General features: G+C 37.6%; 1 long non-coding RNA gene across 1 annotated transcript; it reads right to left on the bottom strand.

Annotated features, from left to right (window-relative positions):
• Positions 1-740: 740 nt before the first annotated feature.
• On the bottom strand, positions 741-2,435 carry LOC307119648. Its single transcript, XR_013815666.1, has 5 exons — positions 2,386-2,435; positions 2,219-2,302; positions 1,863-2,068; positions 1,536-1,695; positions 741-1,435 (listed from the first exon to the last, which is right to left on the bottom strand). It is a non-coding gene; the product is annotated as an uncharacterized lncRNA (long non-coding RNA).
• Between the last annotated feature and the right edge of the window lie 13,170 nt (positions 2,436-15,605).

Raw genomic sequence — 15,605 nt, forward strand, 5'->3', positions numbered from 1 at the left:
TGCACAATGCCAAGATAACCGACCTTCTCATCCGAGCTGTCAGCGGTCTATCACAGCTCATTAATATCAAAATGTGTGAGATGATCAAATCAAAGTAGGCGGGCTTTATGTTCACAAAAGATGCTGAAAGCTGATCTTGAATTCCAGTGGGAATTCCAATTTCTAGTTTGTATTGTGGATCATTCATTGCAACATTTCGCATGATTCTCATAGTAGCCTATCTGTTATCACCCAGATAGCAATGAGTCGGCGGACCACCGGCGGTGATCCGGCGGCTGTAGAAGCGTCAGAATTGCGTAATCGCAAACACGTTTGACGGCGCACCGCCGGCGGCAGCCGCTTTTTAAAAGCGGCAGCCGGCTTCCTACCGCCTTCGTACCGCCGCCGGCCCGCAGGCAAACCGCCGTTCCGCCGCCTTTATACCAGAAGGCGGCCCGGCGGAGGCAAACGCTTTTTTCGAACGATCTGCCTCCGCTTATTGTGTAATAAATAATATATATATTTATTTATTATTCATATATTTGTAACATGCAGTTTATGATGGATAATAATTGAACAAACCAGATAAATTCCCATTTTTATTCCACATTTCAAAGTACATTAACTGTCAATGATACAAGATAATATAAATTAAATATAACAGACAATAAATAAGCTTAAATAGGCCTATAAATAACAAAAAACATTTTTACTAAAGAACCTGCATGTTTCCAATTAAATTTTGGTTTAAAAAAACAGCCTTACAAGCAAATTATAACACTTACAATATTTGTTAATAACAAATAGGTCAGCTCTGGGATGAAAAGAATTACCATTAAATATTATATCAAATAATGAGGATATTTGGTACCAAAGAATGTGCAGGATACCAAATAAATCGAGGTATAACATCACATTTAACAAGCCATTTCTAACAATAGCATAAATGGTAATAATTTAGAGTAAAGCTCTGGAGAAGAATAGAACAGTAGTAGAACAGAACATTATAACAAGCCTGACTATGGGTTCTCCGGTTTTCCCCGACCTCCAGAATGAGGCAGCGCAAATTGGCTTATCTTCAGTGATTTCTTGTGCGCCTATATAAAGGACAAACAACCTCGCCATCCCATATCTATCCAAGGAGCTGCCTTCAAGGCAGGGTCACAGGGAATAAAAAAAAAAAGTAATTTCCACAGTGAACAGTGTGGATTGGGTGAGTGTAGCCTGAAACTTCTGGCTTCTTTAGGGGTCTTGATGTTACTGACTGCAGGATAAAGAAAGGGTTCCAGGTGTCAGTAGTCAGCCTAGGTGTAAGAGGTCGGCTGTGGGTCCCTCTCAGCTGTGCGGCGTCTTTTTCCACCTTCACGATCAGATGCTCCTTTCAGGTAACGCATAGCGCTAACCTGGACCGCCTCATCAGTGGCATCCTGGGTTGCCGGGTTCTTCCGGATGGCTCCTGTAGAAAATACAGATCTGTCATTCCATGTGAATGTCATAAGGCCACACACATCTACTTAAATATATAACAAATTTATATATTTATATATATATATTACTTTGAACAATGGTCTTCAGGAACATGTCTCTAAAACATGCTTTATCCCCTACACCAGTCCAGGTTGTATTAATGGAAAGGTGATTAGAGAAGATACTCTAAAGCATTCGCCACACGGTTGTCTTTAGGTCCCTCCCACATTTGATTGCCAAAAACCGAAGCTGAAAATACAAAAAAGTGTTACAAATTACATATCTCTGAAGCTTCTCATACATAAATATAAAAATGTGACAGGCTGTGATTCAGACTGTAGAATATGCAGTGTACAATCTTAAATTTTACTTTTTAGATTACCCTACAGCATTATAAACAAAATCAGCACACTTACTGGAGCTCTTTATCCTGCCTCAAACTGTTGTCAAGCAACGCCAAATGGGTTGTCTAGGGGGAGTAACAGACCCCCTGGCAGGGATAACTCTCCAAAAGACACATTGGCACTGAAATGTTGCAGCATAGTGTCCATTTTGTTGTCCATGCTACGCACAACATCGCCAAACTCTCCAAGACGTCGCAGCATTAGGGTCTGATCTGCACCTACAGGGGTTCACAGAATAAAAGAATAAAGCAGTCAGTCCTGGTCCCTCAACTACTAAACTATGACATTTACAACTAGGTCTACTACATGTACAGGTGGCCCCAGTGGGAATTAAACCAACAACCACAGGTGTTGTTTGCAAGTTGTACCTGATTGCCCAGTACGAGCAAACGTCGTCAACATTGTCCCAACTTGCTTCACCTGCTCATGAAGTGAGCCGCTGTCATCCGAAGCTACAAAATGAAAGGCATTTGGTAATTTTGGACCTACATCACAGTCAAAAAAGTAAAATTTAAGAAAGAGTGCATGTTCTCACCTGCTCGTGCATTGCTTTCCCTCAGGGCTTGGTTCTCATTCTGGAAATCTACATAAAAAATATTTTATTTTAATTATATATATATATATAAAACAACAACTACAGGCACAATTTTCCATACTGTTAAAGTTTCCAACATCTGCAATTTCCTGTTTGTCCATCTCAACTCCTTTCAATATTCTTCTCCTTATAGCCCAGTAACTAGACATTGTGACTAACAATTTATTTACCTTGAAAGCCGAAACGATTGTCCAACAATAGGTCTCTTGGATGAAGATAACCGATTGTGCTCTGGTCAAGGTATCTGCAAGAAAATGTGAACAAAACCGCATTGTTAACGTTAAATACAGAATATACAGTAGCTATGCTGTGGGGGGGAAAACTGGTCAGCCAAATGTGGAACAGTAAAATGTATTCATTCAGTGTAGTGAATCAAGTAAACTGCATTGTCCTCAAACATAATAAGTACAGCAGTTCAGAGAAATAACTCATAAATGACCTTAAATGCTAGAAGAACAGTAGCAACACAGCACATGTTAGCTAACACTTGCTAAAACTGACCTAGCAGCATGCTTGTTCGGACTAACAAAATAATTTAAATAACCTATATACATCATTCTGTTTTGTTAGAAAACACCAAAAGTTAAACTTAAGTCTTTCTAGATGTAAAGCTTTGGCTAACTTACCTACAGTAGCTAGATACATTTTAACATGTAGCACATGCTTGAACTCAGTGTGTAAAAAAGGCGAAACAGCACGTGTTAGCTAACACTGTGTATTGTGCACTATATCAGCGTGCGTGTCTGAACAAACTAATTAAAACAACCTACCGGTATATACATCAAAAATGAACATAATATTGTGTGACACAAAAAGGAAACATGTACTTACTTAAACGCTCGTAGTCGAGGATATTTTCTGATCTCCTCTCTTCAAATACTAAAACCATGTGATGAGCGGCCGCTGATGGTAAATCCCCAGATAGCAATGAGTCGGCGGACCACCGGCGGTGATCCGGCGGCTGTAGAAGCGTCAGAATTGCGTAATCGCAAACACGTTTGACGGCGCACCGCCGGCGGCAGCCGCTTTTTAAAAGCGGCAGCCGGCTTCCTACCGCCTTCGTACCGCCGCCGGCCCGCAGGCAAACCGCCGTTCCGCCGCCTTTATACCAGAAGGCGGCCCGGCGAAGGCAAACGCTTTTTTCGAGCGATCTGCCTCCGCTTATTGTGTAATAAATAATATATATATTTATTTATTATTCATATATTTGTAACATGCAGTTTATGATGGATAATAATTGAACAGACCAGATAAATTCCCATTTGGCATTTTTATTCCACATTTCAAAGTACATTAACTGTCAATGATACAAGATAATATAAATGAAATATAACAGACAATAAATAAGCTTAAATAGGCCTATAAATAACAAAAAACATTTTTACTAAAGAACCTGCATGTTTCCAATTAAATTTTGGTTTAAAAAAAAAAAAAAAAACAGCCTTACAAGCAAATTATAACACTTACAATATTTGTTAATAACAAATAGGTCAGCTCTGGGATGAAAAGAATTACCATTAAATATTATATCAAATAATGAGGATATTTGGTACCAAAGAATGTGCAGGATACCAAATAAATCGAGGTATAACATCACATTTAACAAGCCATTTCTAACAATAGGATAAATGGTAATAATTTAGAGTAAAGCTCTGGAGAAGAATAGAACAGTAGTAGAACAGAACATTATAACAAGCCTGACTATGGGTTCTCCGGTTTTCCCCGACCTCCAGAATGAGGCAGCGCAAATTGGCTTATCTTCAGTGATTTCTTGTGCGCCTATATAAAGGACAAACAACCTCACCATCCCATATCTATCCAAGGAGCTGCCTTCAAGGCAGGGTCACAGGGAATAAAAAAAAAGTAATTTCCACAGTGAACAGTGTGGATTGGGTGAGTGTAGCCTGAAACTTCTGGCTTCTTTAGGGGTCTTGATGTTACTGACTGCAGGATAAAGAAAGGGTTCCAGGTGTCAGTAGTCAGCCTAGGTGTAAGAGGTCGGCTGTGGGTCCCTCTCAGCTGTGCGGCGTCTTTTTCCGCCTTCACGATCAGATGCTCCTTTCAGGTAACGCATAGCGCTAACCTGGACCGCCTCATCAGTGGCATCCTGGGTTGCCGGGTTCTTCCGGGTGGCTCCTGTAGAAAATACAGATCTGTCATTCCATGTGAATGTCATAAGGCCACACACATCTACTTAAATATATAACAAATGTATATATTTATATATATTACTTTGAACAATGGTCTTCAGGAACATGTCTCTAAAACATGCTTTATCCCCTACACCCGTCCAGGTTGTATTAATGGAAAGGTGATTAGAGAAGATACTCTGAAGTATTCGCCACACGGTTGTCTTTAGGTCCCTCCCACATTTGATTGCCAAAAACCGAAGCTGAAAATACAAAAAAGTGTTACAAATTACATATCTCTGAAGCTTCTCATACATAAATATAAAAATGTGACAGGCTGTGGATTTAGACTGTAGAATATGCAGTGTACAATCTTAAATTTTACTTTTTAGATTACCCTACAGCATAATAAACAAAATCAGCACACTTACTGGAGCTCTTTATCCTGCCTCAAACTGTTGTCAAGCAACGCCAAATGGGTTGTCTAGGGGGAGTAACAGACCCCCTGGCAGGGAGAACTCTCCAAAAGACACATTGGCACTGAAATGTTGCAGCATAGTGTCCATTTTGTTGCCCATGCTACACACAACATCGCCAAACTCTCCAAGACGTCGCAGCATTAGTGTCTGATCTGCACCTACAGGGGTTCACAGAATAAAAGAATAAAGCAGTCAGTCCTGGTCCCTCAACTACTAAACTATGACATTTACAACTAGGTCTACTACATGTACAGGTGGCCCCAGTGGGAATTAAACCAACAACCACAGGTGTTGTTTGCAAGTTGTACCTGATTGCCCAGTACGAGCAAACGTCGTCAACATTGTCCCAACTTGCTTCACCTGCTCTTGAAGTGAGCCGCTGTCATCCGAAGCTACAAAATGAAAGGCATTTGGTAATTTTGGACCTACATCACAGTCAAAAAAGTAAAATTTAAGAAAGAGTGCATGTTCTCACCTGCTTGTGCATTGCTTTCCCACAGGGCTTGGTTCTCATTCTGGAAATCTACATAAAAAATATTTTATTTTAATTATCTAATATATATATATATATATATATATATATATATATATATATAACAACAACTACAGGCACAATTTTCCATACTGTTAAAGTTTCCAACATCTGCAATTTCCTGTTTGTCCATCTCAACTCCTTTCAATATTCTTCTCCTTATAGCCCAGTAACTAGACATTGTGACTAACAATTTATTTACCTTGAAAGCCGAAACGATTGTCCAACAGTAGGTCTCTTGGATGAAGATAACCGATTGTGCTCTGGTCAAGGTATCTGCAAGAAAATGTGAACAAAACCGCATTGTTAACGTTATATACAGAATATACAGTAGCTATGCTGTGGGGGGGAAACTGGTCAGCCAAATGTGGAACAGTAAAATGTATTCATTCAGTGTAGTGATTCAAGTAAACTGCATTGTCCTCAAACATAAAAAGTACAGCAGTTCAGAGAAATAACTCATAAATCACCTTAAATGCTAGAAGAACAGTAGCAACACAGCACACGTTAGCTAACACTTGCTAAAACTGACCTAGCATGCTTGTTCGGACTAACAAAATAATTTAAATAACCTATATACATAATTCTGTTTTGTTAGAAAACACCAAAAGTTAAACTTAAGCCTTTCTAGATGTAAAGCTTTGGCTAACTTACCTACAGTAGCTAGATACATTTTAACATGTAGAACATGCTTGAACTCAGTGTGTAAAAAAGGCGAAACAGCACGTGTTAGCTAACACTGTGCATTGTGCACTATATCAGCGTGCGTGTCTGAACAAACTAATTAAAACAACCTACCGGTATATACATCAAAAATGAACATAATATTGTGTGACACAAAAAGGAAACATGTACTTACTTAAACGCTCGTAGTCGAGGATATTTTCTGATCTCCTCTCTTCAAATACTAAAACCATGTGATGAGCGGCCGCTGTTGGTAAATCTGTATGTTTTACCGGTTTGTCTTCCGCCTTTTTTAGGTATACTGCCCCTCTCGGCCGGTGGAGGTACTTCTCTGTTTTTTTTTATTTAAATTAGTACATGTATAGACAAGTACAATACAAAAAGTACAATGAGAGAAAAATAAAAATAATAAAGCATTGTGGTACAGTTCCGAATATGTAGAACAAAGAATAACAACAAATGTAACACTGTATATAAAATAAATAATAAAAATAAGAATTCTGAGATAGAAAATACTTTATAATATTAAGGCAGTCACATGAAATTGAAAAGCTTTCAGGTTTCTGTTTTTGTAAGCTTTTTTGTTTGAGAGGGTTTCAAAGTATATTGTAAAAATCAGCTTTATAAGAGGTAATATTAGAGGGCTTCTTTTGAGTTATTCTTGTCTTATGAATGTAGAATTTTTCTTAAATAATTAATAATATATTTTTGTTTTTCAGAAAAATATGGGTTTTGAAAACAAAGTAAAATGTCATAAAGTTAGTTCTAATTTTTTGTCATGTCTATTTTAAAGTCAGTCCAAAAAGAAATAGAAAAAAGGGCAATACAAAAATAAGTGTTATCCTAAAATGAACTTTCAAACTTTCTTAACCCTCCTATTATGCTAAAAAAAAAAAAAGTATTACATCCATTATGGGTCAAATTGACCAACACTGTTTAAACACACTCGACATGCAAATAATCAAGTGAAAATTTAAATGTAATTTCCTAAACCTAACCTTATCATGGAATCAAGAGTCAAGAATCTGTTATAAACCCTAATGGCTTTGGAGCAAAAAAAAAACTAATATTTGATATAATTCACATATAGGCTATTATGATTTTATAATCGCTTCAAATGTGAGAACTAGTTAAAATGCTGTCAGTTCCACTCTATTTCCCAACAAGCCAAACATAGCCAACGTGGCTGGTCGAATTTGAGAGTAGAAATCCTTGTATTTCACAGCGGCTTGCCGCCAGCCGGCCGCGGTCCATTAGGCGGAGGCAACCGCCAGAGAAAATGAAGCCGGCGGCCCGCCGGCTAGTCGGCCGCGGCATCTCGCAAGAAATGGGAGTGACGTATTCGGCGGCAAACGTTTCATCACCGCCAGCGGGACGCACCTATAGCCGACAGCTTAGGGCCGGCGGCAAAAAGAAGCCGTGCCGATATTTTTTGCTATCTGGGTCTGTATGTTTTACCGGTTTGTCTTCCGTCTTTTTTAGGTATACTGCCCCTCTCGGCCGGTGGAGGTACTTCTCTGTTTTTTTTTATTTTTATTTTTATTTAAATTAGTACATGTATAGACAAGTACAATACAAAAAGTACAATGAGAGAAAAATAAAAATAATAAAGCATTGTGGTACAGTTCCGAATATGTAGAACAAAGAATAACAACAAATGTAACACTGTATATAAAATAAATAATAAAAATAAGAATTCTGAGATAGAAAATACTTTATAATATTAAGGCAGTCACATGAAATTGAAAAGCTTTCAGGTTTCTGTTTTTGTAAGCTTTTTGTTTTGCGACCTCATGTTTGAGAGGGTTTCAAATATTGTAAAAATCAGCTTTATAAGAGGTAATATTAGAGGGCTTCTTTTGAGTTATTCTTGTCTTATGAATGTAGAATTTTTCCTAAATAATTAATAATATATTTTTGTTTTTCAGAAAAATATGGGTTTTGAAAACAAAGTAAAATGTCATGAAGTTAGTTCTAATTTTTTGTCATGTCTATTTTAAAGTCAGTCCAAAAAGAAATAGAAAAAAGGGCAATACAAAAATAAGTGTTATCCTAAAATGAACTTTCAAACTTTCTTAACCCTCCTATTATGCAAAAAAAAAAAAAAAAAGTATTACATCCATTATGGGTCAAATTGACCAACACTGTTTAAACACACTCGACATGCAAATAATCAAGTGAAAATTTAAATGTAATTTCCTAAACCTAACCTTATCATGGAATCAAGAGTCAAGAATCTGTTATAAACCCTAATGGCTTTGGAGCAAAAAAAACTAATATTTGATATAATTCACATATAGGCTATTATGATTTTATAATCGCTTCAAATGTGAGAACTAGTTAAAATGCTGTCAGTTCCACTCTATTTCCCAACAAGCCAAACATAGCCAACGTGGTTGGTCGAATTTGAGAGTAGAAATCCTTGTATTTCACAGCGGCTTGCCGCCAGCCGGCCGCGGTCCATTAGGCGGAGGCAACCGCCAGAGAAAATGAAGCCGGCGGCCCGCCGGCTAGTCGGCCGCGGCATCTCGCAAGAAATGGGAGTGACGTATTCGGCGGCAAACGTTTCATCACCGCCAGCGGGACGCACCTATAGCCGACAGCTTAGGGCCGGCGGCAAAAAGAAGCCGTGCCGATATTTTTTGCTATCTGGGCAGGATGTGCCTGACAAATTTTGTATGCTATACTGACATGGTTTTAAAGCTGTATCCAATTTTTTGGCCCTTAAACGTCTTAAAATGCACATATTTACACAATTCGAACACTTAGCTGTGTATCACTGCTATATGGACATTACACTCATTTCTGACTTTGCAACATTGAAACAGGCATTTTCTATAAATCTGATTGAAACAATATATATTATGAAAAGCTCTACATTAACTGAATATTCATTCACTAAATATTGAAGATTGAATGTTTATATATTCATAAAATCACAAGAAGGATCTCATGCTCCAAGAAACAATGCATTTCTTAATTAAATGTATATGGAACAAAACATATGGAAAGCTGTTGAGCAGTAAACAGATCTACAGTCCTTTCAATCAACACTTCACTTAAACACACAGCTGATCTTGGATCAGAGCTACAAGGGTAAATGATACACCGGGGGCCCAGGTAAGACAAAACAAATACCTCTCTTTGCCCCATTTACTATTGCAGAGTCTTAGATGGAGACAGACTGTCAGATCAAGGCAAATCCAGTCATTTCCTGGGCTGTCAGGGGTCATTGAAGATTGTTCAAGTGAGTCTTTCATGTACTAAACACATATGACAGCACGCACAAACATGAGCATTACAGTCAGAACACCTAAAGTCAAGTTCCCTTGTTTGTAGGCGCTTTCATGAGGGGAAAACGATTGGATACATTACTTTAGCATTATCAACAACAACCATTTCCTATAAGAACATGTATTTATATATTTATTTAGAATTATGACCTCTATGAACAATACTGTTTTTGATGAATGTACAGTACTTAAAAAATAGCACAATATCTGAATTATCTGAATGATTACATTTATTTTTTACTCCCTGGTGGAAACAAGCATCCATATTAATGTGATGAGATAATTAAGTTATAAGTCAAATAAAAAGCTTTGCTTTCTGTGCTAAAAGTCTGTCTTTTCTACAAAGTGATCATTTATCAGTCTCTCCCTGGGCATCACAGATGACTTAAGGGATTTGGAGAGTTCTTCAGTGTCTCTTTGTAAAAAATAGCTTGCACCTGCAATTCAGCCGAGCCCTTTAGCTTAAAATAGGCGACAGAACTAAAGGAAATAATTTGACAGCAAAGTGCAAGCACAGGGAACAGAAAGATTAGTATTAGTGCAAAGCTATATGGCTTTAAACAAGGTAGTTTGTCAAACAGAGACAGCAAATTAGCTCAGGATTAATGACGAGCAATTCCTCTGGTGTTACTTTAAAACTATCTTACAGTAATTTGAGGGTGTAAAATCTGGCCAAGGAAGATGTTAATGCAAAGCGAACTCCAAAAAGAAAATAATTCAAACTTTGTCTCTAATTCAAAGAAAGGCCTTATTGTGAAATTCCCCCTTCATATTCCTTTCTGGAATTGTTTTGTCAATTTGATGTTTAAAGTACACTCTCAGAAGAAAAGGTTCTATATAGGTTCTGTCAGTCACTTCATACACTGCATCCGGAAAGTATTCACAGCGGTTCACTTTTTCCACATTTTGTTATGTTACAGCCTTATTCCAAAATGGATTCAGTTCATTTTTTCCTCAAATTTCTACAAAAAATACCCCATAATGACAACGTGAAAGAAGTTTGTTTGAAATCTTTGCAAATGTATTAAAAATAAAAAACGGGGGGAAAAAATTCACATGTACATAACTATTCACAGCCTTTGCATGACACTCAAAATTGAGCTAAAGTGCATCCTGTTTCCACTGATCATCCTTGAGATGTTTCTATAACTTTATTGGAGTCCATCTGTGGTAAATTCAGTTGATTGGACATGATTTGGAAAGGCACACACCTGTCTATATAAGGTCCCACAGTTAACCGTGCATGTCAGAGCACAAACCAAGCCATAAAGTCCAAGGAAATGTCTGTAGACCTCTGAGACAGGATTGTATCGAGTACAGATCTGGGGAAGGGTATAGAAAAATGTCTGCAGCTTTGAAGGTCCCAATGAGCACAGTGGCCTCCAACATCCGTAAATGGAAGTAGCTTGGAACCACCAGGACTCTTCCTAGAACTGGACGTCCAGCCAAACTGAGCAATCAGGGGAGAAGGGCCTTAGTCAGGGAGGTGACCAAGAACCCGATGGTCACTCTGGCAGAGCTCCAGCATTTCTATGTGGAGAGAGGAGAACCTTCCAGAAGAACAACCATCTCTGCAGCACTCCACTGATTAGACCTGTACGACACCATGACAGCCCTGGAGTTTGCCAAAGGCACCTGAAGGACTCTCAGACCATCAGAAATTCTCTGCTCTGATGAAACAAAGATTGAACTCTTTGGCCTGAATGGAAAGCGTCATGTCTGGAGGAAACCAGGCACCGCTCATCACCTGCCAATACCATCCCTACAGTGAAGCATGGTGGTGGCAGCATCATGCAGTGGGGATGTTTTTTAGCGGCAGGAACTGGGAGACTTGTCAGGATCGAGGGAAAGATGACATCCTTGATGAAAACCTGCTCCAGAGCGCTCTGGACCTCAGACTGGGGTGAAGGTTCATCTTCCACAGAACAACGATCCTAAGCACACAGCCAAGATAACAAAGGAGTAGCTACGGGACATATCTGTGAGTGTCCTTGAGTGGCCCAGCCAGAGCCCAGACTTGAACCCGATTGAACATCTCTGGAGAGATCTGAAAAATGCTGTGCACCGATGCTCCACATCCAACCTAATGGAGCTTAAGAGGTCCTGCAAAGAAGAATGGGAGAAACTGCCCAAAACATAGGTGTGCCAGGCTTGTAGCATCATACTCAAAAAGACCTGAGGCTGTAATTGGTGCCAAATGTGCTTCAACAAAGTATTGAGCAAAGGCTGTGAATACTTTCTGGATGAACTGTATAGAACATTTTAGGGGTTCCCATAATGGGATAATTTTATCAAATTAGTTTTAGTTGAATTATTTAATTTATTTTTAATTTATTTTTAATTAAATGTTATGAATTAAAAAGATCTTAAACATACTTTTTCACTAGATTAAAAAAAAAAAAAAAAAAAAACCTGTTAAACAAAAGTATTATGCAATTAAGACATTTCCACTTGTATACCGTAGAACCTTTTTGGCATAAGGTTTCTTTAAAATTGAGTCAAGCACAGTTATAAAACCACATTGAACCGTAGTGAAGTGTATGAACAACTCGAATAAATAAATAAATAAATAATAAATTCCAATGTGGTTATGATGCAAGACTCATTACTCCCCTAAAACAATGAAATCATTCATTAGTTAACACGTCTTTGCAATATCCATTCTTAAGAGTGCCTGAAACCAGTAATGGTTTCAAAAGCACAAAGAAGTGATTATATCAACCAACATTCAACAATCCGTCACACTCATTAACAGAAACAAAGTGCGTAGATTTTGTCTAGCATGTAACTTTGGACTCACAGGTTAATCCATGCATTTTGTAATTGGTTTCCTGGTTCCTAGAGAACAGCATGTAACACTGCAAAATGCCTTTAAGTCTCTTAGCTGTTTTTAGCGGCTCTTTTTAAAACAGAATGAGATCTGCGACTCGGGACTGACCCCTGAACATAAGTGTCTAGAGTAGGCTCTGGTACCTCAACCCTACAGGGGCAAAAGTCAAATGGAAGCTTGACCCTAATAAGAGAAGACATCAGGGGTCCCACAGACGTGACGACCTGGGTCATGGTTGAGTAATAAAGTCGAACCATCTGTCTAACACCTTTCACATCATATGATGTATTTCAGAGAAAGCCTTTAATATGAACATAGATTAAGATAAGATTAAACATTTAAATTATTAACTCTCTATACCCTTTACAGCACGCAGTAATAAAAAACTTTCACATCCTCGTAGAACTCGTAATTACAACTGGGAATTTTCTATGAGCTCCGACTTGTACCACATGACCGCTGTACCATGAGAAAAGCAAATTCCGAGCCCGAGGATGTGAACAGCTCTGAATACACATCACGTGTTGTCTCAAATTTACGGTAATTACAACATGGTGTGAATGCAGCATAATATCATTGACTTAGAAGATTATATGTGCTAAATTAATTGGTCCCACCTGTCCCTAACCATACCCGTATCCCACCTCAATAGCAGCATAAACACAAAATACATTGTATCAAATAATTGTTTTTGATGCAAGTACATATACTGTAATTCAAATGTGACCAATAAATGTAACTATGCCTAAGAACACACAAAAACACAGATGTTTCCAAGGAAAAAATATGCATATTCTATTATTATTAAAACATATTATATTATTTAATTAGGTTAGAATTTAGTTAATGAAATTTAGAAATATAGAAATAAATGTAATGAATATTTGAATGTCAGGGATGGAATCCCCCATGGTCTGAGGAAACCCCACCTTCTTTTTGCACATATGTGAGCAGATGACATGTAACATTATGCAACTCTCAATAGTAGCAGCCATGTGTTTTATTGATGGCAATCACAATTTTTCTAACCAGCCCTTTTTACTGGGTACAAACCTTCAGGAGGCAGTTTTCCCAGAGTCAGGTGAAATAAACCAGCCGGACTTTGCCCACAGATTCTGCCCAGCGAGCTCCCCGCGTGATGCACAGAGAACTGTCTCTAGGCATCTGTGCATCGAGTGAGCAACACACTTTTCAGAGGTAAAAATATTCATTTACTTTATCAATTTCATGCCAATATATATATATATATATATATATATATTTTTGTCTGATTAAAAAACAAACTGCATTTATTTCATTCAGCTTTAAAACACACCATGGTTAGGCCTTTTTAAAATATCTATTTTTTTAAGCGCATAACAATGGATTACTAGTGTTCTGCAAACGAGAGATGGTTAATTATCAGTTAGCAGATTTATTATCAACACTGGTAATGATTAATATGAGTAATGTGTCATGGGTCAGTTAATCAAAGATGGTATATTCTGTATAATTAAAAAAAAAAAAAAATATATATATATATATATATATATATATATATATATATATATATATATATATATATATATATATATATATATATATATATATATATATATATATATATATATATATATATATATATATAAATCCACATTTTAAACATCACCCCCTTTTCTAAGCACAGGTCTGAACTGAAATGGTTGTAATTCATGAATGCTTTGGAATACAGACTTAAGGTTGGTCTCTTTTTGAAGAAACACTCAGATGATTATTGCAGAAGTGAAAGCAGCTTCAAAAATGAAAGTGTAAAGGCACCCACCCACATAAGACAATCAGGCCGATTTTGGGCCCAATTCTTCCCTTCAGACAATCCATAGGTAAAATCCAGATTGTCTTGATGGTTCTACAGATTTTCTTATAAGATTTGTATGTGGTGTGAAGTGCGTTGAGTGAAGAACATAGGGGCCACACCAATCTAAAAATCAGAAAATCCTGTTGAAATCAGAAATCCTGTTGTGTGAGGGGGAACCTGAGGACAAATGCGCATGCACTTTGTCAAGTATAGGTTCCGAGCTGTTTTTTTCCTGCAAATATTCTGTAAAAAGCCATCCAAACATCATGGTTGTGCTCAAAATCGCCCCCAATACCCTCATTCACTATTCCCTACATTAATCCACTAATGTAGTCCACTTAAAGGAGTGAGTACATTCAGACACTGTGTGTGCAGGAAGGGCTGCCACTTGTGCATAGTTTGTGCTTGCAGTTTAATAATCATTCGAAACTTAGCAAACTGCATCTCTAGTAGTAATGAAAAGATTTATCTTGAACTCTGCCTTGGAAACTAGCATGTATAAACCCTAATTAAACAATTTAATAATCAAGTAAAAAGGAATTTATACCTGTATGATATTACGCTGTACCCACATTGGACCAGTAGTTTGGAAAATAGACAGATGGATTCAGCTGTGGGCGCAATCTTCTATTAATTTGGTGTGACTGTTACAGTACATTATGGATAGTCTCTAGCCATTGAGCGTACATCGGTTGTACACTCGTTATTGCGGTGCATTGTGGGATTGAATAAGTGCACTAGAAAATGTCCACTATGGTTGCGGACAACACTTCCCTCAAATACTGCCATATTTAAGGGCATAGTCTGATTTCGGACACAGCTCCATTTCTTCTTGCCCATCGTCCTCCAATTGTTTACTCTAATGTCACGTCTGACCATGAGAGATTGTGCGAGATTTCCCATGTTCACAGTCAGGACTATATATAATTTGTTAGTGTGTGTGCTAGGAATAAAACTGTTTCATTCTTTTTTTCTATCGTTATGTTTGTGGCTTCTCACATTTTAGAAATCTGATAAGCTTTTTTAATCTTTTAGCGTGGGCCAGCCTTAAGTTCACTGTAAAGCAAATGTACTGAACAACACATTTATCATCTTATGCAAAATGTAGGTTAATTTCTTTCAATTTCATGCAACTACATGCAACTAACTCTCATTAGAGTATTGGTAGACTGATAGTATACTGTTAGGTTAGGGTTTGGTTATAAAAGTTGACATATAGTTGCAAAGTTACTATTAGAATGTCTGTAAGTTGTATTCTGAATTTGAAGCAGGTAACACAAAAATTGCACCCTCTAAATGGTTTTAAAGTACTGTTTCAATGATAACGCAATGTCCAATTTCAAAACGGTTATCATGTTACTAAAATATGTGAAAAAAGC

The sequence above is a fragment of the Gobio gobio genome (genome assembly GCF_949357685.1).
Source record: "Gobio gobio genome assembly, chromosome: 23".
Classification (NCBI taxonomy): domain Eukaryota; kingdom Metazoa; phylum Chordata; class Actinopteri; order Cypriniformes; family Gobionidae; genus Gobio; species Gobio gobio.